The sequence below is a fragment of the Hemitrygon akajei genome, chromosome 22, assembly GCF_048418815.1.
Source record: "Hemitrygon akajei chromosome 22, sHemAka1.3, whole genome shotgun sequence".
Classification (NCBI taxonomy): domain Eukaryota; kingdom Metazoa; phylum Chordata; class Chondrichthyes; order Myliobatiformes; family Dasyatidae; genus Hemitrygon; species Hemitrygon akajei.
Window position 1 is genome coordinate 32,947,599 of NC_133145.1, and position 26,478 is coordinate 32,974,076.

The 26,478-nt window shown below is 42.8% G+C and overlaps 1 protein-coding gene and 1 long non-coding RNA gene across 7 annotated transcripts in view; one reads left to right on the plus strand and one right to left on the minus strand.

The window, feature by feature from the left end:
• Positions 1-13,648, minus strand: part of LOC140714604 (myosin-10) — a 174,143-nt gene extending 160,495 nt beyond the window's left edge. For all 6 annotated transcript variants that reach the window (XM_073025938.1, XM_073025936.1, XM_073025934.1 and 3 more), the window contains exon 1: positions 13,471-13,648. The gene's annotated coding sequence lies outside the window, so the exon portion shown is untranslated. The remainder of the gene's footprint in view (positions 1-13,470) is intronic.
• Positions 13,649-14,730: 1,082 nt separating this feature from the next.
• On the plus strand, positions 14,731-17,144 carry LOC140714877 (uncharacterized). Its single transcript, XR_012096015.1, has 2 exons — positions 14,731-15,103; positions 16,353-17,144. It is a non-coding gene; the product is annotated as an uncharacterized lncRNA (long non-coding RNA).
• Positions 17,145-26,478: the final 9,334 nt, after the last annotated feature.

Consider the following 26,478-nt stretch of genomic DNA (forward strand, 5'->3'; position numbering starts at 1 on the left):
CTTTTATTCCTTCTACAAAAGTGCATGGCTAGATACTTCACTCCACTATACTCCATCTGCCACTTTGCCCATTCTTCTAGGCCTTCTCAGACTAACAGCTTTCTCAACACTACCTGCCCTTCCTCCAATCTTTGTAATATCCACAAACTTCATCACAAAATCATCAATTCCATCATCTAGATCACTAACATGTGAAAAGTAGCAGACCCAAAACCAACTCCTACAGAACACCACTATTCACCAGCAATCAATAGAAAAGGGCCCCTTTATTCCCACTCTTTACCTTACGTTAGTCTATCTTCTGTCCATGCTGGTATTCTTCCTGTTGTACCATGGCTTCTTAGCTTGATTTGCAGCCTCATGTGCAGCACCTTGTCAAAGGCCTTTTGAAAATTCATGTAAACATCCAGAGATTCACCTTTGTCTATCCTACCTGTTTACTTCCTCGAAGAATTCCAGCAGATTTGTCAGACAAGATTTCCCCTGAAGGAAACTACACTAACACTCCAAGTACCCCTGAAACATCATACTTAATAATGGACCCTGACATCTTACCAAGCACTGAAGGCAGGCAAACTGGCCTATAATTTCCATCACTAACACCAATTCCTACAACCATATCTTCAGACTGCACAGCCTTTAGCTCCAGCTCCAACCTGGACCTCAGCCACCAGTACTTGCATGCCAAGATTCTCCTTGCTTCCTCTGGGCACCCCTTCCCCCACCATCACTCTCCAGCCCTGGGTCTCACAGGCTCCACGATCATCTCTTGAATCTTCGAGCCTCCATCTTCCTCGACCTTACCTTCCCTGAACACCCCAACCCTCCCCTCTCCTTTGACATCACGACTCTTCCCTCCCCCCCCACCCCCCAAGAAGCCAACTTTAATCCTTACCACATTTTCACCATTCCCTCCAACCTTCCCCTCAGAGGAGGAAGGATCTGTCCTTAGCAAGGGCCTTATCTTTGACTCCCCCCTTCACTCAGACCTCAGCGAGATCCACACTTCTCCCCAGTCTCCAAGCCCATTTCTTTGGCAAGAATCCCGCATCCCTCACTGATGGCTCCTCCTTCCATTTACAACCCACCTCTTCTTAAGCCCCCCACCCCCCCCCACTGGTTCTCTGCCTGCTCTGGATCCTTTCATCTTGAATTGCTGATGAGACATCAACTGGCTCAAGTGCAGCACTCCACTCTTCAAACCTTAACCTCTCTGAACTCACTGCCCTCCACACCAATGCCCACCTTAACATCAAGCCCACAGATAACGGGGGTGCTGCTGTAGTGTGGCACACTGACCTCTACCGGTGAGGCCAGTCAGCAACTCTTGACATCTCCTCATACCTACCCTTTGAAGGGGACCCCACTCCAGACCATCAGAAAATTGTTTCCTACACCATCACTATGATATTGTGGCTATTACAGGGACATGAATGTCTTAGGGGCAAAAATGGCTGCCAAACATGTCAGGTTTTAGGAAGGGAGACGAGGTGGGGGTTGGCATTGTTAATCAGGGATAGTACTATAGCCGCAGAAAAAGAGGAAGGCATGGAGGGATTGTCTACTGAATCATTGTGGGTAGAAGTCAGAAACAGGAAAGGGGCAATAACTCTACTAGGTGTTTTTTTTATAGACCCCTGTCCCCCAAAGTAACAGACATTGAGGAGCAGATAGGTAGATTCTGGAATGGTGCAATAATAATAGGATGGTTGTGATGGGTGATTTTCACTTTCCTAATATTGACTGGCATCTCTTTAGAGCAAGGGGTTTAGATGGATTGGAGTTTGTTACGGGTGTTCAGGAAAGTTTTCTGACTCAGTATGTAGTTAAGCCAACTAGGGAGAGGCTGTACTTGTTCTGGTATTGGGAAATGAACCTGGCCAGCTGTCAGATCTCTCACAGGGAGAGCATTTTGGAGGTAGTGATCACAACTTTATCTCCTTTACCATAGTGCTGGAGAGGGACAGGAGCAGACAATTTGGGAAAACATTTAATTGTGGTTGGGGGAAATAGGATGCTATTAGACAGGAACTTGGGAACATAAATTGGGAGCAGATGTTCTCAGAGAAATGCACGCAGAAATGTGGCAAATGTTCAGGGAACACGCGAGTGGAGTTCTGCATAGGTATGTTTCACTGAGGCAGTGAAAGGATGTTATGGTAGAAGAACCATGGTGTACAATGGATGTAGAAAAATCTAGTTAAGAAAAGCTTATGAAAGGTTCAAGAAACTAGGTACTGTTAGAGCTCTAGAAAAATATAAGGGTGCCAGGAAGGAGCTTAAGAAAGAAATTAGGAGAACTAGAAAGGGTAATGAGAAGGCCTTGGTGAGCAGGATCAAGGAAAACCAAGGCTTTCGACCAGTATGTGAAGAGCAAGAGGCTGAGTTGTGAGAGTATAGGACTGATCAGGCGCAATAGTGGAAACACGTGTATGGAACCGGAGGAGGTAACCGAGGTACTTAATGCATACTTTGCTTTGGTACTCGCCAGGTAAAAGGACCTTGGCAATTGTGGGGATGACTTACAGCAGACTGAAATGCTTGAGTGCATAGACATTAAGAAAGAAGATGTGCTAGAGCTGTTGAAAGGTATTAAGTTAGATAAGTCACCGGGACCAGACAAGATATACCCAGGCTATTGTGGGAAGTGAAGGAGGAGATTGCTGAGCCTCTGGCGATGATCTTTGTATCATCAATAAGGATGGGAGAAGTACCAGAGGATTGGAAGGTTGCAAATGATGTTCCCTTGGTCAAGAAAGGGAGTAGAGATAACCCAGGAAATTACAGAGTCTTAACTCAATGGTGGGCAAGTTGTTGATCCTGAGAGGCAGAATTTGAGCATTTGGAGGGAATCTGATTAGAGATAGTCAGCACAGCTTTGTCAAGGGCAGGTCATGCTTTATGAGCCAAACTGTATTCTTTGAGGACGCAACAAAACACACCGATGCTGAGAAAGTCGTGAATAGCACGTTCAGAGAGTTGGCCACACCGCAGGTAAAGGCTACACAGGCAGAAAGGGAAGGGGTGGCCACTAGACAGCGTAGCAGTAGGCAGGTAGTGCAGGAGTTCCCTGATGTCATCTCCCTCCTAAACAGATATACTGTTTTGGATAAGTTGGGGGAGATGTCTCATCAGGGGAAGGCAGCAGCAGCCGAGTTCATTGCACCATGGGTGGCTCTGCGGCACAGGAGGGAAGGAAAAGGAGTGGGAGAGCTATAGTGATAGGGGATTCGATTGTAAGGGGAATAGATAGGCGTTTCTGCGGCCGCAAATGAGACTCCAGGATTGTATGTTGCCTCCCTGGTGCACATGCTAGTCAGAGTAGAAATAGGAGGATATTTCAGATGAATACGTGGCTTGAAAAATGGTGCAAGGGGGAGGGATTCAAATTTCTGGGGCATTGGAACCAGTTCTGGGGAAGGTGGGACCAGTATAAACAGGACGGTCTGCACCTGGGCTGGACTGGAACCAATGTCCTAGGGAGAGCGTTTGCTACTGCTGTTCAGGAGGCTTTAAACTAATGTGGCAGGGGGATGGGAACAAGTGCAGAGAGACGGAGGGGTGTAAAATGAGGGTAGAAGCAAAAAGTAGTAAGGTGAAAAGTAAAAGTGGCAGGCAGGCAAATCCAGGGCAAAAATCAAACAGGGCCACTTTTCAACATAATTGTATAAGGGCTAAGAGTGTTGTAAAAACAAGCCTGAAGGCTTTGTGTGTCAATGCGAGGAGCATTTGTAACAAGGTGGATGAATTGAATGTGCAGATAGTTATTAATGAATATGATATAGTTGGGATCAGAGACATGGCTTCAGGGTGACCATGGATGAGAGCTCAACATCCAGGGATATTCAATATTCAGGAGGGATAGACAGGAAGGAAAAGGAGGTGGGGTAGCATTGCTGGTTAGAGAGGAGATTAACGCAATAGAAAGGAAGGACATTAGCCTGGAGGATGTGGAATCGATATGGGTAGAGCTGCATAACACTAAGGGGAAGAAAATGCAGGTGGGAGTTGTGTACAGGCCACCTAACAGTAGTAGTGAGGTTGGGGATGGCATTAAACAGGAAATTAGAAATGCGTGCAATAAAGGAACAGTAGTTATAATGGGTGACTTCAATCTACATATAGATTGGGTGAACCAAATTGGTAAGGGTGCTGAGGAAGAGGATTTCTTGGAATGGATGCGGGATGGTTTTCTGAACCAACATGTCGAGGAACCAACTAGAGAGCAGGCCATTCTAGATTGGGTATTGAGCAATGAGGAAGGGTTAGTTAGCAATATTGTCGTGCGAGGCCCCTTGGGTAAGAGTGACCATAATATGGTGGAATTCTTCATTAAGATGGAGAGTGACATAGTTAATTCAGAAACAAAGGTTCTGAACTTAAATAAGGGTAACTTTGATGGTATGAGACGTGAATTAGCTAAGATAGACAGGCAAATGATACTTAAAGGGTTGACAGTGGATATGCAATGGCAAGCATTTAAAGATCGCATGGATGAACTACAACAATTGTTCATCCCAGTTTGGCAAAAGAATAAACCAGGGAAGGTAGTGCACCCGTGGCTGACAAGGGAAATCAGGGATAGTATCAAGTCCAAAAAAGAAACATAAATTAGCAAAAAAAAAGCGGCACACCTGAGGACTGGGAGAAATTCAGAGACCAGCTGAGGAGGACAAAGGGCTTAATTAGGAAAGGGAAAAAAAGATTATGAGAGAAAGCTGGCAGGGAACATAAAAACTGACTGTAAAACCTTTTATAGATACGTGAAAATAAAAAGATTGGTCAAGACAAATGTAGGTCCTTTACAGTCAGAAACAGGTGAATTGATCATAGGGAACAAAGACATGGCAGACCAATTGAATAACTACTTTGGTTCTGTCTTCACCAAGGAGGACATAAATAATCTTCCGGAAATACTAAGGGACCGAGGGTCTAGTGAGATGGAAGAACTGGGGGAAATACATGTTAGTAGGGAAGTGGTGTTGGGTAAATTGAAGGGATTAAAGCCAGATAAATCCCCAGGGCCAGATGGTCTGCATCCCAGAGTGCTTAAGGAAGTAGCCCAAGAAATAGTGGATGCAATAGTGATAATTTTTCAAAACTCCTTAGATTCTGGATTAGTTCCTGAGGATTGGAGGGTGGCTAATGTAACCCCACTTTTTAAAAAAGGAGGGAGAGAGAAACCGGGGAATTATAGACCGGTTAGTCTGACATCGGTGGTGGGGAAAATGCTAGAGTCGGTTATCAAAGATGTGATAGCAGCACATTTGGAAAGAAGTGAAATCATCGGACAAAGTCAGCATGGATTTGTGAAAGGAAAATCATGTCCAACGAATCTTAAAGAATTTTTTGAAGATGTAACTAGTAGAGTGGATAGGGGAGAGACAGTGGATGTGGTATATTTAGATTTTCAAAAGGCTTTTGAAAAGGTCCCACACAGATTAGTGTGCAAACTTAAAGCACACGGTATTGGGGGTATGGTATTGATGTGGATAGAGAATTGGTTGGCAGACAGGAAGCAAAGAGTGGGAGTAAATGGGACCTTTTCAGAATGGCAGGCAGTGACTAGTGGGGTACCGCAAGGCTCAGGGCTGGGACCCCAGTTGTTTACAATATATATTAATGATTTAGACAAGGGAATTAAATGCAGCATCTCCAAGTTCGCGGATGACACGAAGCTGGGCGGCGGTGTTAGCTGTGAGGAGGATGCTAAGAGGATGCAGGGTGACTTGGATAGGTTAGGTGAGTGGGCAAATTCATGGCAGATGCAATTTAATGTGGATAAATGTGAGGTTATCCACTTTGGTTGCAAGAACAGGAAAACAGATTATTATCCGAACGGTGGCCGATTAGGAAAAGGGTAGATGCAACGAGACCTGGGTGTCATTGTACACCAGTCATTGAAGGTGGGCATGCAGGTACAGCAGGCGGTGAAAAAGGCAAATGGTATGTTGGCATTCATAGCAAAAGGATTTGAGTTTTGCAGGGAGGTTCTACTGCAGTTGTACAAGGCCTTGGTGAGATCACACCTCGAATATTGTGTGCAGTTTTGGTCCCCTAATCTGAGGAAAGACATTCTTGCCATAGAGGGAGTACAGAGAAGGTTCACTAGATTGATTCCTGGGATGGCAGGACTTTCATATGAAGAAAGACTGGATCGAATAGGCTTATACTCAATGGAATTTAGAAGATTGAGGGGGGATCTTATTGAAACGTATAAAATTCTAAAGGGATTGGACAGGCTAGATGCAGGAAGATTGTTTCCGATGTTGGGGAAGTCCAGAACGAGGGGTCACAGTTTAAGGATAAAGGGGAAGCCTTTTAGGACTGAGATGAGGAAAAACCTCTTCACACAGAGTGGTGAATCTGTGGAATTCTCTGCCACAGAAAACAGTTGAGGCCGGTTCATTGGCTATATTTAAGAGGAAGTTGGATATGGCCCTTGTGGCTAAAGGGATCGGGGGTATGGAGAGAAAGCAGGTACAGGGTTCTGAGTTGGATGATCAGCCATGATCATACTAAATGGCGGTGCAGGCTCGAAGGGCCGAATGGCCTACTCCTGCACCTATTTTCTATGTTTCTAAGGTAGAGCAATGGAGGTAGTGTATATGGATTTCAGCAAGGCATTTGATAAGGTACCTTATGCAAGACTCATTCAGAAAGTAATGAGGCATGGGATCCAAGGAGACCTTGCTTTGTGGATCCAGAATTGGCTTGCCCACAGAAGGCAAAGGGTGGTGTAGATGGTTTGTATTCTACATGGAGGTCAGTGACCAGTGGTGTTCCGCAGGGATCTGTTCTGGGTACCCTTCCTCTGATTTTTTATAAATGATCTGGGTGAGGAAATAGAAGGATGGATTAATAAGTTTGCTGAAGACAAAAAAGTTGGGGGTGTTGTGGACAAAATGCAGAACTGGGCTGAGAAGTGGCAGATGGAGTTCAACCCAGATAAGTGTGAAGTGGTTCATTTCAGTAGGTCAAAATATTCTGATGACAGAATATAGTAATGGCAAGACTCTTGGCAGTGTGGAGGATCAGTGAGATCTTGGGGTTCATGTCCACAGGACACTCGAGGCTGCTGCGCAGGTTGACAGCGTTGTTAAGGTGGATAGCGTGATGGCCTTCATCAACCATAGGATTGAGTTCAAGAACCGCAAGATAATGTTATACCTATACAAGACCATAATTAGACCCCACTTGGTGCACTGTGTTCAGTTCTGCTCACCTCACTACAGGAAGGAGGTGGATTCTATAGAGCAATGGTCCCCAACCACCGGGCCGCAGACCAGTACCAGGCCCAGTGGATGGGGACCACTGCTATAGAGAGTGCAAAGGAGATTTACAAGGATGTTACCTGGATTGGAGGACATGCATTATGAGAACAGGTTGAGTGAACTCGGCCTTTTCTCCTTGGAGCGACGGAGGATGAGAGGTGACCTGATAGAGGTGTACAAAATGAGGGGCATTGAGTATGTGGATAGCCTTAGGATTTTTTTTTTTAACCAGGGCTGAAATGGCTAACACAAGGAGGCATAGTTTTAATGTGTTTTGAAATAGGTACCAAGGGGATGTCAGGGCTAAGTCTCTCTCTCCCCCCCCCCCCACAGAGTGGTAGGTGCGTAGAATGCACTGCCGGCAGCGGTGATGGAAGCAGATACAATAGGGTCTTTTAAGAGCCTCTTAGATAGGTACATGGAGCTTAGAAAAATAGAGGGCTATGCTCAAGGGAAATTCTAAGCAGCCTCTCCAGCATTTTGTGTTGCTTGGACTTCCAGCATCTGCAGATTTTCTCTTGTTTGTGATTGGATTACATCGTTCACTGCAACTTCCGCACCTTCAAAGGCAGCCTACCACTATGTATAGCCTCTCCTCGTTCCAAATGGATCGCTCCCTCCATAATACCATTGTCCATTTGCACCCCCCCATCCCCCACTAATCTCCCTCCTGACACTTAACCCTGCGAGGAGCCAAGTGCTACACCTGCCCATTCATCTACCCCCCTCACGTCCATTCAGCATCTCAAATGGTCCTTCCAGGTAAGGAAACACTTCAACTCTACTGGGGTTGTCTATTGTATCTGATATTCCCAATGCGGCCTCCTCTACATTGGTGAGACCCATTCTAATTTGGGAACAGTTTCATTTGGCTCCATCCGCCAAAATTCCAGTGGCATGACATTTTAATTCCAATTCCCATTCCGACATGTTGGTTCATGGCCGCCTTGTGTCACAATGAGACAACTCAGAGTGGAGGAGCAACACCTTCTATTCCATCTGATGGCCATCTGATGGCCATCTGATGAATAGCAATTTCTCCTTCTGGTTAAGAAAAATATTCCTCACTCTCTCACCTGCCCATCAACTCCACTTAGTGCCGCTCCTCCTTCCCTCCCTATGGTCCACTCTCCTCTCCAGCCCTTAAATTTTCCCTTCCTCCTGGCTTCACCTATCATCTAGGTATCCCTCACCTCTCCCCACCTTTGTATTCCGGCACCTTCCCCTTTCCTTTCCAGTCCTGAAGGCAGCTCTCAGCTTGGAATATCAACTTTCTTCAATCTATAGATGCTGCTCGACCTGCTGAGTTTCTCCAGCACTGTGCGTGTGTTACTTTGGATTTTCACCATCTGCAGAATTTCTTGTCTGTGACCTGTCCTTTTCCTCCCTCCTTAAATAGTGCAGTGACATTTGCAATCTGGAACCATTCCAGAATCTAATGATTCTTGAAAGAACAGTAATACCTCCAGGATCTCCTACACTACCTATTTCAGACCCCAAGATGAAGTCCACCTGGTCCAGGTAATTCACTCACCTTTTGAGCTTTCAGATTCCCAAGCACCTTTACCTTACCAACAATGGTTACTCTTACTGCTACCCACTGACTCGAAATGTAACTGATGTCTTTCACAGTGAAGACTGATGCAAATACTCTAAGAGTTCATGTACAACTTATTTTGTTCCCCATTACTACCTCTCCAGAGTAATTTTCCCACTCGTGCATCTTTTTTTTACTCTTAATTAAACCTGAAAAACAACTTTCGGTATCTTTTTATATTATCAGCTAGCCTACTTTCACATTTCATCTTCTCCCCTTGAAGCTTTTTTCAGTTGCCTTCTGTTGTTTTTTTTTTAAAAAAGCTTCAATATTTACTATATTGTATGTTTTTAATTTTATACTCTGACTTCCCTTATCAGCCTCGATTGCATCATTTCAGAATGCCCCTTTGCAATGAATTGATCCTGTGTTTCTTAAATTACTCCCAGAAACTCCAGCCATTCTAGCGTGGCAGAAACTCTGTGATCCACGCTAGAGTCCTTCAAATCAAGTTTGACCAGCTCTTCTCTCAAAATTCAAAGCACATCTATCAAAATATGTGTACGACACAACCTGAGATTCATCTCCTTACAGGCAGCCACAAAACAAAGAAACCAAATTGAACCCATTAAAAAGACCGTCAAACACCCAGAGTGTAGGAGAAAGCAAATCATGCAAAGAAAACTAAAGGAATGACATTCAGAACTGAAGCTCACCAAAGTGAGGCCTCAGCCACAAAGCCAGCCACAGCTGATACAGGAGCCGGTTAGCTGCAGGCCACAGCCTCAATTCAGCGCAGTGATGACAGCAAGCTGAACACCAGCCCATCCCTTTCAAGTACACCCTGACCCTAATTAATTTATAGTTACTTTTACTCCTGTGTTACTTTTTGTTTCTCCCTCTCAGACTGCAGGGTGAATTCAATCACATTACGATTGCAGCCTTTACCTTGAGTTCCCCGATCAAATGTGTTTCATTGCATAACACCCAATCCAGATAGGCTGCTTCAAAAGGCCATCGCATAGGCATTCTGTAAACTCCTTCACTTAGGACCCAGCACCAAACTGATTTTCCACAATCTACCTACAGGTTGAAATTTTCTCATGACCATTACACATCACCCTTTTCTATCTCTCATTGCAATTCATAGCCCATATCCCGTCTACTATTTAAAGCCTGTATGTAACTCCCAATGTCTTTGCCTTTACCCAGAAGGATTCTACACCTGATCCTATTTCACTTCCTTCCAAGGATGATTTTTTTTAAAAAATAAAGAGCAAAGCCACCTCATCCTTTCTGCCTACCCATCACACCTCACTGCACTAAGCACTACACTTCATTTCATAGTGTTCACATGATGTCATTTAATTTGGAAAAAGGAAAAATCTGAGCAAATGAAATAACCAAATATGCAAGTAAAACCAAAACTTCGCAATAAGCTGTCAATTGAACTGCGTACCCTTACTAAACAATGACCAAATCCACAAGTCATGCAGCTCTAAGTGTGCAACAAGAAACCACATTACCACATCAAGGCCACCTCCCACTGCATTTGGCATCTTACAGCATAAAGCCCAACGTCCACACTTTGCGGGATGAGCAGAACGCAACTCACTCAAGCAGTCATGTAACCAAATGGGAAATAATACACTAGCAGAATGAAGTGAGGAATTAAATGCCAGGAGTGGCAGTAGGTATGAACCTGCCACATCCGACTCCTCTCACTGAACAGGCAGAGCTAAAAAATCCATACAACATTAGCACCTACACTTTTGGCCATTTCTAATCATGGCAAACAAAGCACACAAACTATTGGGTAGAAGCTCTAATAACAGCGACGCTAATAGCAAATCTCTGCTCTTGAACACATTAGGTAAAAGTGCAGACTTCAACCAAAATCACTAAATTAACCTTGGGTTCTTCCCAAGATACATGCCTGCCATAGAGACCATACTTCACCCAATTTAATTTGTTCCATGTTATCCTAAAACAGCATAGAATACAGCAATGATGGGACTATACAATTCTGCTGCAAACTACCAAAGGCTCATGCTTGAGAATTAGCCACACAGTTAGCCAAGCTATTCTAATTGCAGCACTGGCATCCAGCTACTGGAAAATTCCCAAGTTGCACCCCACCCTCAAGTCATGAAAGGCGCTGACATGGCTATCAAGTGACATTAACCTACAACATGCTCACTGACGTCCCTCTTTGACAGAAACCTAGACTTCAGCACAACCCAATTCAAACATAACACAAAACAGCAGAGACAAGTATGACTGCCCTCGAGGCAGGACTCGATTTCACTGATCCCTGGTAAAACAGGGTAGTGGAATCAAAAGGAAGATGCTGTAAAAGCTGGAGAAATATTGAACCCAAAAAAAAATAGACGCAGTTTAAGATCAATTTTCAGCTTCATGATTCCCACACCAGTACCTCAGCTCCAATGTTTTGTCAAACTTGCTTCAATACTTCTTTAGAGCAAAGATGGAAGAGGAATGTTGAATTCCTGCTCAGAATTACAGGCTATCTTTGCACTTAGTCAACTTAAAGGAACATTCAGGCATGTACAGGATTTGTAAGACATGTTGGCAACTACCATCTGCAGGAATGTGCAATCACTTTTGCTTGACATTCACCAGTATCACTCAAAGTCTGCCACAGTCAAATCAGAGACTACTCACTGCTTGCCAGAAATTAAATCGGAGACTGGCCACAAAAATGTTGTGACTACAAGTTATAGACCAGTTACTGTTGGCAAGTCCCTCCTCTAAATCTCCTGACTGCAAAGTCTTGTCATCTACAAAGGATTAGAAGTGTATAGAAACATTTGCCATTTACAGGGATCAATGCAACATCAATTTCATAAGCACCACCGTATTGATCAGAAAGTCTACTTGATTGGTACTCTATTCACTTCTGTCATTGCCGGCACAACAACGTACTATTCTCAACATTGAGACAGAGCGCGGAATAGGCTCATTCAATCTTTCAGCCCCGCCGCCCAGCAATCCCCCAATACAATCCCAGCTAAAGCACAGGACAATTTACAATCACCAATTACCCTACCAACTGGTGGGTCTTTGGACTGTAGGAGGAAACTGGAAAACATGCAGGAAACTCATGCAGTCACGGGGAGAACATACAAACTCCTTCCAGGCAAAGGCAGGAATTGAACCTAGGTCGCTGGTACTGTAAAGCGTTGTGCTAACCATCCCACTACCGTGTGCAAATCACTCAAAAGGTTAATTAAACTCATGAAGGACGAGGGCACAGGGGAATACAGACCCTGCATTTCACACCACCGTTTGGAAACAATCTTTCTCCTCGTGGATCTAACACCTGGAAGACCACCACGGCAATGCCTTCACCAGAAGGTGCTGGAGCAACTCCTAACTACTTTGCTGGCCTTGTTAACATCCAAATTCCATTAAAACACATTAGCACAATTACAAAAATAGCTGCTACTCCGACAAAAATCTGAGACAACTTTTATAAATAGAAATTACCATCTGTCAGCAATAGCCATTTGTTTTCTCACTGGTGCTCAATATTCATAAAATATTTAAGAATAAAAAGCACAGCTTGAATTAAGAAAGAACACAAGCATGGGGGGGGAGAGACTGGTTGCTACAACAGAGAAGTCTCATTGATGGAAGAGACAGTCGACACAATCACTTACATTCACTAAGGTTCAATGCAAATGACTTCACTGAACAGTTGCTTTTCAAGTGTTATCTTTCAAAATCATAGAGTGACTAAAGTAAATACTCGTATCTAAACGCTGTTGGAAATACGGGCTGACGCTGCCAATAGAAACATCTATTTGTAGATTTTTAATTAACAGTTATCAACCTTAAAAAGATAATATTAAAATTGATCTCTACACAAAATGCGTCTTCAATCGGGCTTATAAAATGCAGACACTATAAATAGAACATGAACAACAAGCAGCATCATTAAGAGTGCAAAATGCTTAGGACACAAACATGCAAGTCACAGCTGTTTTTATCCTATGCGATAAACGGTAGCTGCCAGAGCAATTCTATGTGAATGACTTGGACAAAAAACACTCAATTCGAGCGAAAGTTACCCTACATTTATTAGCGGAGTTCAAATTTGAAGCAAGACCAGCACACAGCGTACCTTCAGAGCCAACTTCCGAAGATTTCCAAACACACAGTTCGAGAATTATGAAAAAAAAATAATGCTGCTATTGTGCTTCACTGGACACATGCAAGTGCATTTTACGAGTTCTGACCAGCTCCCACTCCAGAATGGGGCTTACTTTTCATTTAATGCAGTCTCTTTGCCCTCAGAGATACATTCCAGCCTTGAATATAACAATTTCCACAAGTTGATAATTTTAAATAATGCGTAGTAAGCATTAACGTAATAAAAAAATGCAGAGACAAGTCAAATGAATTCCAAAATGAAGTGACAAAAGGCGGCTCCGAGATATTTTTCTCCAAATAAATAAATCATTTGCAACTAAACTTCAGTTGAAACAATTCGGTTCAGCGAAGCGGTTCAATGACCTCACCCTTGGATGATGGAACCAAGACAAAAATTCCTCAGATAACGGTAACAACGTTACACGTTTCAGTTGAAAACCATCCCGCGGAGGACACAATGTAGCCACAACTCAAATACTTTACCTTTCGTTTAAAATAAAGTGCCTCTGCAAACTAGGAAAACGTTTCTTGCAACTTCCGCAAAGCAACAACTGCGCCAAAACAATGCACTCAGTTTTTTTTTAACCTCACTGAAGCACAATTTTCCCTCACTTTTAACGTATAAAACTCCCTAATGAAAGAGACGAACAGCAACTCCACCTCAACCTAAGCTGATTGCTTAACTCCCACCCTCCTCATCACTGATTGGCAACTCATTCATAAAAGAGGATACTTTTCCCAACTTCAATTGGTCCGATATGCTTGTCAATCATTTGGACTTCCGCTGAATGCCGTCCTGCAATTTCAATTGGCTGTTGAGCCTGCCTATCATCCCATCTCCAAGGAGATACAAAGCACAGCCCAAATCAGATTGGCTCTTTCTCTTATTAACCGCAGCGTTTCCGGACACTTCCGTCTATGGGTTAGGTTGCGGTAATGGGAGGAGGTTGGATTGGCAATAGCGGGAGCGCACGTGAGCTAGTTAGAATAATTTATTATCGGTCTTTCCTCCTTTTTGACCAAATTGCATTCAAATGTTGCAAAAAACCCAAACATTTTATGTTCTTATTTATTTTGAAATAATGAAGTCAGTAAGCGTAAAACACTTGCTAAAGTGCCCTGGGATGAAGTGACTTGGTGAACCGTGTCCTGCAAACCAATGACATCATTGTCTGTGCGGGGAATACTGCAAATACCATCGGCTTCGCAGCGCCCCCGCCGACAAAATCCCCGGCGTCCTGCTATTGTGCCTTCCAGTCTATTAACGCCGAATGTGCAAAATACCAACAAGCAAGCCGTCTCTCCAACGTGGAAAAACTTCTAGTGTAACCGAGTTAAAAATAACGTTAACTTATTTCAATTAATCTTACTTTGCAATCTAAATATTGTGCATTGCAGTTGTTAAATAAATAAATCAGTTTAAATAATTCTGCGCACGTGAATGAAAATCCAATGAGTTCTTTCTAACCACCAAATAATTTTCTAGTGTACTTCCCTTAAATTTGACTTTATACAACTCATCAATCAAGTATAGTTTTGGCACTGTCTATCTAGTCTTCCTATTTTAATTGGTTCATCTCCACCTTATCACTGTCATCCAACATCTGGTTTCTTTGACCTGGAGCGTGTGACTGAGAGAGGCTATTCATTGGCCTTATAAGGCAAAATGAGGCGTGCGGACACTCGGTCCAAATCACACGCAAGCCATTACATCACCTAGTGGGATCAGTAGTGCCCGCTTTCACAGACACAGCCCACGTAGGATTAGCAGACGAAATACCACACTAGGTTCCTGAATGTAGGATGGGTATAAATTCCAATGCTACCTAAATGCCTTAACCGAGCTACCTCTGCGGAAATTCATCAGTAAATCTTACAGCAATCTGAAGTCATCCGTTTATCATCCTGACAGCGTTGCAAATTTCAATAGCAGGAGTCACAATATTAACAGAATGGTTATCTGCGTTGCTTTATGATGTGTCTGACCATTGAATTGGTCTCAAAAACGTCTCCACTAATTGAAACGGCAGAGGGTTGCGTATCTGTCATTAAAGATCAGGTAGCGTAGCAACCGGTACGGAAGAGAGAACATTGCGCATGTAGCACCTCATATAAGGTAGATCAAAGCAGCCATTTTTGTTTAACACGCTCGATGAATGTCAAAACACTGAGTATTTCATAGCATTCTTTCATGCGCCTGGAGTATACAGTATATCATTTTTAAACATATTGAATTCTCATTATTACCAATGGTGTAAATGCTCGTGGCATCTATATATAAAGCAGATTTTGGTCTGATCTATACTAAAAGCCATTCTAAATAATGGTTTCTACATTAATATCATAATTCAGAGGTAATTATTGTCAAATGAAAAGCTTATGTTAAGTGAGGCATTATTCTCCAGAGTTATGTTATTCCATTCCCCTCCATCACGCCCCCACCCCCCAGAAAATGTGGAATAGCATGCTGATCATCGCAGGTACATTAAAAGTAAAATCAAGTCATTTGATTCCAGATTCAGGATTGTTTCTTGCCAATAAGGAGGATGAATTTAGGGTTATTCCAGATATAATGCAGCATAATGTAAACAATAAGCATAAAGAACACAATTTTAAAAACAATGAATATAAATATAAAACTGTTAAGTGCATAGACTGAATTGTATGAAGTGACACTAGGTAATGTGTATGTGGCGGTGCTGGATGAGGTGGGTTCATGGGTGGAGGTGTTGATCAGCCTGTCACTTGCGTAATTAACTGTTTCTGAGACTAGTATTCCTGGTGTGGATGCTTTGTAGCCTTTTCCCATGGGAGTGGGACAAACAGCCCATGAACAGTGTAGGTGGAATCTATCATGATATTCCTGGCCTTTTCTGGCACCTTTCTGAAAATATGTCCTTTATGATGTGTAGGCTGATTTTGGTGATGCACTGGGCGGTTTTATGAGGAAGTCATAACTTCATCAGTCTTGTCCTCATTCAAAATCATCTTATGTGCATATACTGTTGGCAACAGTGAAGACTGATGAGTGAAAGGTCTGGTTTAATTTTTTTTTTTTTAATTTTAATTTTCTCACCTTAATTCAGGAGTATTAACATGAATTATACTCTGGCCAAAAGCATCACCTAATTAATTAACTGAACAAAAATTTAGAATTAAACACAAAATCATTTCAGGCACATTTCTGGATCATATGGTGATCAACAGACAATAAAGAGATAGTAAGTGGTAGTGATTATTCTTATTTTTGCACAGTTCTAGTGTTCCCTGTTTAATATCTTTGTGAGCAAACTTTTACCAACCTTCGCATTAATGTATAATTTTATAGAACACAATAGTGCAAAGCTTCATATTTGTTTCCGCAGACTGCACCTTCTAAACCTACAGTATGACTTCTACCAGCTAGGTGGACAAGGACAGCAAAAGCGTGGGAACAACACCATCACCTGGAATTCGCCTACCAAGCCGCACACCATCCAGGCTTGGATGTACTCGGGCATTGCTTCACTGTTGCTGTATCAAAATCCTGGAACTCTTTTCCTATCAGCATTGTGGGTATACTCAAACTACCATGATTCAAGAAAACAGCTCACCACCTTCTTCTCAAGATTACTTAACATTGGACAATGACATTCTGTCTCAGCCAATGAAGTCCATGGAATAAATGGGGGGAAAAAATAGGATTCCTGATTGAAAATTGTATGATTCACATAGAAAGTCATATAGATTTTTCTAATCTTACTTTAAATTGATTGGAATCAATATGTTTCCTTTGCCAATATCTGCCTTCACCTTTCTGTGTTGTAATAATTTTTTCAAAAGTACAGTCCTCAAATTTATTTTTTAATATAAAATGATTACTCTCTTTATTTGTTAGATTATTGTTTTATTAATTTACTTAATGTGAATAATTCATTGAGATATCTTGAATGATTTTTTTGTCTTCACTACTCATTAAATTAGTGATATTACAGTCAGAAAACTGGAATATTAAGAAATTAATTTAACTCATTCTTACTATTAAATTTATTCTGTATGTTACATATTTTTCTTATAAATCTACAGAATGTTTATGTAGCACATTTTAATTTTACATGCCCCATGTTTTATGAACCGAGCAATGACTTTCTGGATTAAAATGTCTCATTGATCTTTGATTTATTTATCTTTCTTGTTACTTGGCATGCTCTGAACAATTCTAAATGTTGCTTTTGATTTATGTGAGATTTTGTTTTAAAATGTGTCATTTCCTTGAAATATGAAGATTAATGGCAGAGTTGTACTAGAGTCTGGCAAACAGAAATCTCCACTCCTATGAGATTCAAAGGAGAGGGATATCCAGCTCATGCTTCAGATATTTGCAAAAGCTGTTGTATATTCCAGGGTAAAAAAAAAGGAAAAATATAAATCAATTGTAAATTATTAACACTTATTGTGGTGGAGGCAGATAAGATAGAGTCTTTTAAGAGACTCCTGGGTAGGTACATGGAGCTTAGAAAAATAGAGGGCTATGGGTAGTCCTAGGTAATTTCTAAAGTAAGTACATGTTTGGCACAGCATTGTGGGTCTAAGGGCCTGTATTGTGCTGTAGGTTTTCTATGTTTCTATTCTACTTTAAAAAAAAGCAAATGGGGAAAATAGATTTCTGTTGTGTTCAACTGAACACTGACAAATCCTGCAAGGGTCTACAGATGCTGAAAATGGATCAACAAACAATGTGGTGGAGGAGTGCAGCAGGTCAATTGACATCTGTCAGAAGAAGTTAACTGTTGATGTTCAGGTCCAAACACTGGATCAGAACAGAGAATTGGGACAATCAGAATTAGCAGTGCCAAGTATGGCAGGAGAACAAGGGTGTAGATGGAAGAGAATGGGAGGTGAATAATCACTGGAGGCAGACAGAGAGAGAGAGGGGGGGAGAGAGGAGAAAAAGAAAAAAAAAGCAGATGGAGCAAGGTGGGTGCAGGGGATTGTGAAGATAGGAGACAGCTGCTGGAGGGAGACATACACTACCTGTTCTGGATTTGGTTAAGTTATTGAGGTGAGAATGGGAACCATAAGGGGAGAGGTGAAAGGAAGAGGAAACAGATGGAGGTTGGGTGGTGGTGAACATCCTACATGTAAGTGGGTGGATAGAGACATTAGGGGATAAAGATGGGTGAAGGGAGAGGGTGGGGCGAGGATGGGAAAGAAGATGGGAGGGTGGGACGATGAGAAGGAGTGGAGTAGATGGGAGCAGGGGTGAGGAAGAGGGAAAATAAAGAAAATTAGGGGTCATCTATCTAAAATTGGAAAATTCAATATTCTTGCAATTGGATTGTAGACTGCCCAAGCAGAATATAATTTGTTGTTCTCCTAGTTTGTGTTGGGCTTCATCCGGGCAGCAGAGAAGGCGAAGGATACAGAGGTTAGTGTGGGAATGAGGAAGGGAATTCAAATGGTTTTCGACTGGGAGCTCGTGCTGACCATTGTGGACTGAGCATTGCTGTTCTGTGAAGTGGTCACTGAGTCTGCTCTTGGTCTCATCAAGGCCACATCGGGAGCACCAAATGCAGTTGATGAGGTTGGAGGAAATACGTGTGAACCTTTGCGTCATCTGGAAGGGCTGTTTATCTCTCTGGATGGTGGTGGGGAAGGAGGTGCAAGGACAAGTGTTACATCCACTGTGAGAGCAGCAGGAAGTTCCAGAAGTAAAGGGGTAATGGTTCTGAAGGAATGAATGGACCATGAGTCACGGAGGGAACATTCCTTGTAGAAGGCGGAAAGAGGTGGGGAGGGAAGGATGTGGCTGGTGGTGGCAACACGTTGCAGCTGGCAGATGGAGGATTGTATGCTGGATGTGGAGGCTCATTGGGGGGATAAGTGAGGACCAAGGAATATTAATCTGTTCTGTCTGGGAAAAGGAAGGGTGAGAGCAGACGTATGAAAAGCAGAGGAAATGTGATATCTAGCTCTATCAACCACAGCAGAAGGGAAGCCACATTTCCTGAAAAATGAGGACATTTCAAATGTCCTGGAACAGAAAGCCTCATCTTAAGAGCAGATTCAGTGGAGACAGAGAGTCTGGTAACCTGGGAGAAAGGAATGGCATAGTTACAAGAGACAGAGTGGAAAATGTGTAGTCTAAATAGTTGTGACAGTTGTAGTCATAATAAATATTAGTGAGTAGTGGATAATTTGCAGAACTCAACGATTTTTCACCTTTGTCACTAACTTCCACCCTCCTCTCAAATTCATGTACACCATTTCTAATACTTCTCCCCCTTTTTTTAGGTTTGACTGTTTCCATCTCGGGGCAAACTATCCATTGATCTTTAATATAAATCCACAGGCTTCCACAGCTACATTGATTGATTCAGTTAAATTTGGAAGTCCTCAGATCTTGGAGGAATCCATGTCCGCATTCAGGAAAACCTGGACAACATCCAAACTTGCACTGGTAAAGCACAAGTAACATTTAAGCTGCACATTGCCAAGGGAGCATCTACCATCTCCACATAGTGAGCAAAGACATTACTGTTTGCCAAATTCCTCACCTTCGGTCGGGGTAAGGGTGGGCAGAAATGGAGGCATCACAAATGTCCAGAAACTTAAATGGACTGAACACATAGGTAATACGGACAGAACTGGTCAGGGGTTGAAGATTTTGTAGTGTATGACTCTCAAAACCTTTCCCTCAGCTGGAAGGTATGTCAGGATGCACTCCACGTGACTGGTTGAATGTAGCTCCAACATCACTCCAGAAGCTCAAGTCTATCCAGAAAAAAAAACAACTCACCTGGATTTAGTCTTATCCTCCATCTTAACGTTCATCCCATCCACTACAACTACATCCATAAGACGAACTGGAAACAATTTACCAAAGGTTCTTCAATAGTACCTATCAAATCCACACCTCTAACATCCAAGGGTAAAGACAGCAGGAGTACAGAAACACCAAGACCTCCAAGATACAAACCATTCATGGAAACGTGTTGCTCTGCCATCATTGCCATTGGGTCAAAATTCTGGAACTTTCTACCTTGAATGAACCCACTCTGGAAATTCCTTCACCACATGGACTGCAGTGATTCATAAAGCTGCCTCATCACAACATTCTCAAGGTCATTTAGAAATGGCAACAATTGCAGTCCTTTCCCATGACCAACATATCTCAAGCATTAATGAAAAACAATGGATGAATTAATTTAATGCAGGAATATAATGATGATTTGGTAGACTGGAACTGCCAAACATCACAATTCATGTCAGTGATATCACTTGGATAAAACAAATTTACCTTTTCTATCTACCCTTCTGCCTATTTAACCACCTGAAGAAAAAAAAGGTATCTTTATCCTGGTAGGGAGTTTCCTTACTAACTTCTAACCCCATCCCATCCTCACTGCAGGATAAACATTGTAGATACACCCAGCTCATAAAAGAAAGAATCAACGACGAAAGACCACAAACATTCTTTAAATATAGCAGCCGAAGTAAATATCTTTTCAGTAATTAGAAGTTACTTTTTTCATGTTTCAACCAGGCTGAAAAAAAAATCATTTGTTGCAACAGGACGTGGATATCTTCCAAAATTGATTTGAAATGTGACCTTGCAAAATATTAACTGTTTGGACTGTATATTCTGTATTGACAATGGCATAAAGCAGATGCAAAGCAAACAAGCAATATATTTATAAGCCAAATGTTTGTGCAAACTGATGGATTCCATTCACTCTTTATCAAGCATAGTTTCCCATAAGTATTTCACATAATCAAAAAAGTATGTAAATTTTTATGTATGTACGGAAGTGTAAATTGTATCCTCAAGCCCAAATGAACTCAGAAAGTAGGTTCTCTGCCTACGTGTTTCTCAGTGGAATTTTATAATGAGTTGATTAATATATCTGGGCAAATATGTATATGGATATGGATCTCCCTCCGGTGTGACATAAATTTGTCCTCCATTGAACTTAGAATAGATTTGGTGTAACAGTTCTGATGTATAATAACTTATTAGGAAGTTATACGTATATCAACTGCCTCTTGCCTGACTGACTTTAACCAGCAGTGTGCTTGCATAAAGCAAAGTGAAAGAGGATTTAGAGACTCCAAGGCACAGAGCTACAAGACACAAACTTCAGCTTACATGCTGTGAATGTTAAAATAATATAAAGTGGAATCTGATTCCCTGCATGTCTAAGGCATCCGTATGTTTCACAGAATGCCATTTTGATAAAGGCATCAGCATTAGCACAGCTACTACTTTCAGATACAATGTAAAGGAAGGAAATTAGGCTGACAGGAGTCACAGGAGACTGCAAACAGTCAAATCTGGAGCAAAAAACAACTGCTGGATGAACTCAGCAGGTCAAACAGTATGTGCAACCTCGATTTCTAGTACTATTATTTTGTAAGTTGCCATTTTAACTAACATCTCTTAAACTTGCATGGTTGAATGTGTGCTTAATAACAAGAGTGAATCCCTGCCAAAGGTGTTTGGAGATATCATCGACTACTTTTAGTTGATGTTCAGTGTGGACTTTGTGGGCTGAAAATCCTGTTTCCATGTTTTACTCTCCACGTTTCCATGACCCTATACTAAGCAACAAGTAAATGGGCAGAGGAGTTTTCAGCATTTCCAACTTATCCCATGGTGCAGAGTGCAATCAACTACATGCAAGTCATACTGCAACCAACTGTATACAGTACATTGTGGGTCAACTCTTAGATGTATATTAACCAAAAAAGGGATCCCATCCTACCAATGTCCAGTTGGTGCATTGCCGCACACATAGCAATTCATGTAGGTAAATGCTCCAAATCCTGGCATCACTCACAGTACATTTGCTCTGTGATCTGCAGTAAACCACTTCATCTCAGTCCTCTGCAGCAGAGTTCACGTGTAAACTGGCAGTACCGGGAGCTGCATCTGTGCTGCCATTGACTATTGAAGAGTCGGGGTGTGGAGTGCCTGCTGACAATAGACTCCACGTCAGCAAGATTCGATCTAGCAGTGGAGAGGAAGGGAAAACTGAGATGTTTCGCAAAAGTGGGCTGACTAAGAGTAGCAAGTCACCTGCCCGAAGGTTCATCAAGTACAAGCTCCACTTCTGGACTTGCCTCTAAATGGTGTACTATCTGCATTTGGACTGGTGGTTGTTACATTCCTGCTCTTCTCTTTCTTCATGCTCTTCAGTTCACACTGCCGAGCAAATTTATATCCTGAAAGGAGAAAGGCATAAAGGTTGCATTATGATGGGATTGGATTATGGTTGGATCACCCTAATGCCTACTTAAACAATCTGCAGTTTATGAGATGAGGGACTATTGGGACTGGGGGCATCCATACTTTGCATAGCCTCAACAAAGGCTTTTCCAGAGACAGTGAAAAGGTCCTCTTCCATGCAGCCAACCCCATTCCCTGCACTTTAGCCAGTACTCCCTTTTATTTTACGTTGTCTTGTCCAGCAAGAAAACAGAAATAGAGTCAATGAGGGTCGTTTCATGTGATCTGCATGTCTGGCAATGTTTTACAGACCGTTAAATGGGTCTGCAGTGGACCCCAACCAGAAATCTGTGACCCTGTTAAATTCATTTGGGGATTGCATAGTTGTTGTGGAAGTAATTCAGGGAAAGGTGACTTCCTTTTTCCAAACTATTTTGGTTTTGTTTCATATTTTGATTGTTTAATTAAGTTTTCACAGTTAATTTTGCATTCATGAAGCATGAAGTTGTGAATATCAGGTTACAGAGGCATTTAAAAATACAGATTTGATAGAAAAGCTTTGGGACTGAGAATTCTTCAGTCCACTATTAGATACTCTGCCACACCAGCCGTGTAACTGAAGTCTGGATATCTGGGACACTTTGGGCCAAGAAAGGAATGGTAAATTGGGATGTGGAGAGTCTGCTGATAATGATTGGAACAATAGGCTCCATCCCAGAAGATCTGATCTATTATGTCCAAGGTCATTGGAGAGGAAGGGAAAACTAGAGATGTGGAGAGGGCTTGCAAAAGTGGACTGATCAAGAGTGGTCATGATGAAGATGGCGCTATTAAAATGAAGGAGAAGAAGCAGCCAGTTAAAATATATATTTAAAAAATACATGACATAAAAGTGAAGTTGAATAATCAGTAGATTAGTAAGAAGTGTGTTGGCGCGTGACCTAGTGGGCAAGGCATCAGACTAGTAACCTGAAGGTCACTGGTTCGAGCCTCAGCTGAGGCAGCATATTTGTGTCCTTGAGCAAGGCACTTACAACACATTGCTCTGCGACATCACCGGTGCCAAGCTGCATGGGTCCTGGTGCCCCTCCCTTGGACAACATCGGTGGCGTGGAGAGGGGAAGGCCTGCAGCTTGGGCAACTGCCGGTCTCCCATACAACCCTGCCCAGGCCTGCGCCCTGGAAACTCCAGGTGCAGATCCACGGTCTCTCGAGACCGACGGATGCCATTTAGATTTAGATTTTAGTAAGAAGTATTGCAGAGGAATGATGTTAGACATAATGGACACAGTGAATGCAAAGAAGATTTAAGATGTGATGGGAAAAAATAAGAATGAAACAAGAATAAAACATAGGCCCAGAGTGAAGTTGTGGAGAGCCAGAAGTAACATAGGATGAGAGGAGTTGGCTTCATAGATGCGAAGACCCAAAGACGTTTGGTATTAATAATCAAATAACCCAGGAATTTTTGTTTCATATAAATAAATATGATTTTTTCAGATTCATATTCAAGGACAAAAATGGGCCTACTGGATAACTTACAGTCATGTTCAAATTATGTTGTTTCAGGTTTAAATTCAGTTAATTTAATGAGCTGAGGCAGCAAACTAGAATAACAGGTAAAATTCCAGCCACTTACTTAGGAAAGGAAATCAAGGACCCTTATTTGGTTACTAAGACAATGCAACTCAAATAAAACAGGATGGACTGTACTTGGGCAAAGCAATTCAGACATAACTAAGGAACAATCAGCCAGTTGGGGATCTACCAAAGTGGGTTTGTTTCTAAGTTTAGAGAATTATCATAGAGACCAGACAAACAATTAGCTAATCTATTCATTCTCAAAGATTAACAAGTTTCATCCTTGGCACTGATTCTCCCTTTAAATTCCAGTATGTTCAGCTGGAAAGGCAGACTTACCTGCGGAGGAAAACAGTTATATAAGGTTGGGTGGGATTAATTAATTGTCTCCAAGGAATGCAAGTAAAGTTATTTTCACTGTACCCATTTAGAATTCTGGCTTGTCCATGTAGTCATGCCTGTGCAAAGAGCTAGACAATATGTATCTACATTTGTGCGGCCGGGAAACTGGCAGTAAAGGCAGATTGTGATCCAAATTTAAAACAAATAAAATCTAATGCACCAGCATTTGATAAGAGAACCAAGAGTCAGACCTGCTCCTGCTGACACCTCCCACCTAATAGATCCACCTGCAGCCATTTTAAGCCCAGTTCTTATCTACAATACTTCACTCATCAAATCAGCCAGCCTTAACCATTGCTCCTAATTTCCACACTTCATGTTTACCTGGCTGCCTGTTGTGTTTAGTTCTCTCTCTTTTTGTAGCCCCTCAATGCTTGTTATTTTGCGGTCTATTATTAAAGATATCATTCACAGCTGAATTATCTTGGCTGCTCTGCTTTTGGGTCAAGCCTCCTCTGCATTTCCTGGCAGGATGAGTGAACCAATGATTGACCCAGTGGAGAATGCTCATTTCAACGAAGTTGTCCACTGACATGAGCACATGATCCAGAAGCGGCAGGAAAACATTGACCAGATGTCTGCCTCTTTCCTCCAGCTCTCTACTTTGGTGCAACAACTCTGCAGCCTCCTCTCTCTGAGACCCAGATTCCTGTGCTCAAATGCTTTGATAGATCTCCAACCCAAAACTACAGCTTCCTGTACCAGTGTGTCTTACACTTTGAGCTCCAGCCGTCTCTACATTTTACAGACCAGGCCAAGGTGGCCTTCCTCATCTCTCCCTTGACTGGTCGAGCTCCGACCCATGCCATCACTAACTGAGACAATAAAGCCACCATTTTCAACAAATATATGGATTTCACCACTGAGGTGCACCGTGTTTTTAACCACTTGGGCAATGGAGGGGCAGCGGATCTGATACTTTGCCTACGTCGAGGCTCATGCTCTGTGCTGGAACACACTGGGAATTCAGGGCCCTTGCGACTGAGTGTGGCTGGAATGCTGGAGCACTGCTGGCCCACTATCATCACGGTCTCTCAAAGAGTTTGAAAGACAAGCTGCCTGCCCGGGAGATGCCCACCGACTTCAAAAGTCTCGTCACTCTGGTTCTCCGTACTGACCAGCGTCTCATGGAACAACCCTCCAGATCATCACCAGTGCCTCCAGAACACACACATTTAGAGACAACTTCCATAAGCCCCTCCCAAGAGCACGAGCATCGGTGGAGAAATAGCTTGTGCATCTGCTGTAGAGCAGCCGACCACCAACACAGCAAAAGCCCACTGCGTCTGGAAAAACGGTGCTCTCGGGTAGAGGTGAGTGCCCTCTTATTTGGCAGGGTCTCCCCAGCTCCTCGTTCCAGCACCATAGCCAGTCTCACTCTCGCACTCTGTCAGCCCTACGCACACAGGAGGCTCTAGTGGACTCCGGACCAGTAGACAACTTTCAGGCTCAGACTCTACGTGTGCAGTTTTGACTCCCTACCAAACCTACCTCTCACCTCTTCAACATCGCAACCATTGACCGATGTCCCTTGGGGTCTGGGGCAGTGAGAGTGCGCACAAAACTTGCGCACATGAGCATTGGAGAGCACCGTGGGTCCATCCAATTCCTCCTGATTGACTCATCCAACACTCCTCTCATCCTGTGTTACCCTGGCTCTCCACTCACAACCCTCATTTTACTTGGTTATTCACGACCGAATTGGAACCCACCTGCTGGGAATCTCACTCTGTAAGTCCAAGGACATGGAGGAAACCCTCGACCACACCAAACTCCCACAAGAATACCACGCCTCAGCTATTGCCTTCAGTAAAAGGGAAGCCAGTACCCCGTCCTCTGCCTCACAGACCACATGACCACATAAACAACCTCCTCCCGGGCAACAATCCTCCTCAAAGCCGTCTGTTCTCCCTCCTTCCTCCTGAAACCCAAACCAAGAGTGAATGCACTGCCGATGTGCTACAGCTCAGCTTCATTCACGCACCCCAGTCCCTAGCCAGTACAGGGCTTTTCTTTGTCAAAAAGACTGATGTGGGTCTTCGACCCTGCACTAACTGTGGTGGACTCAACAAAATCACCATTAAGAAACGTTACCCTCTCCCCTTGATGGATCGCACATTTGAAACGTTCTGAGCGGCCCTGATCTTCACCAAACTGTATCTATGGCATGCATACAAACTGTTCCACATCCAAGCAACACACACAAAATGCTGGAGGAACTCAGCAGGCCAGGCAGCATCTATGAAAAGGAGGAAACAGTTAATATTTTGGGCCAAGACCCTTCATCAGGACTCCACCTG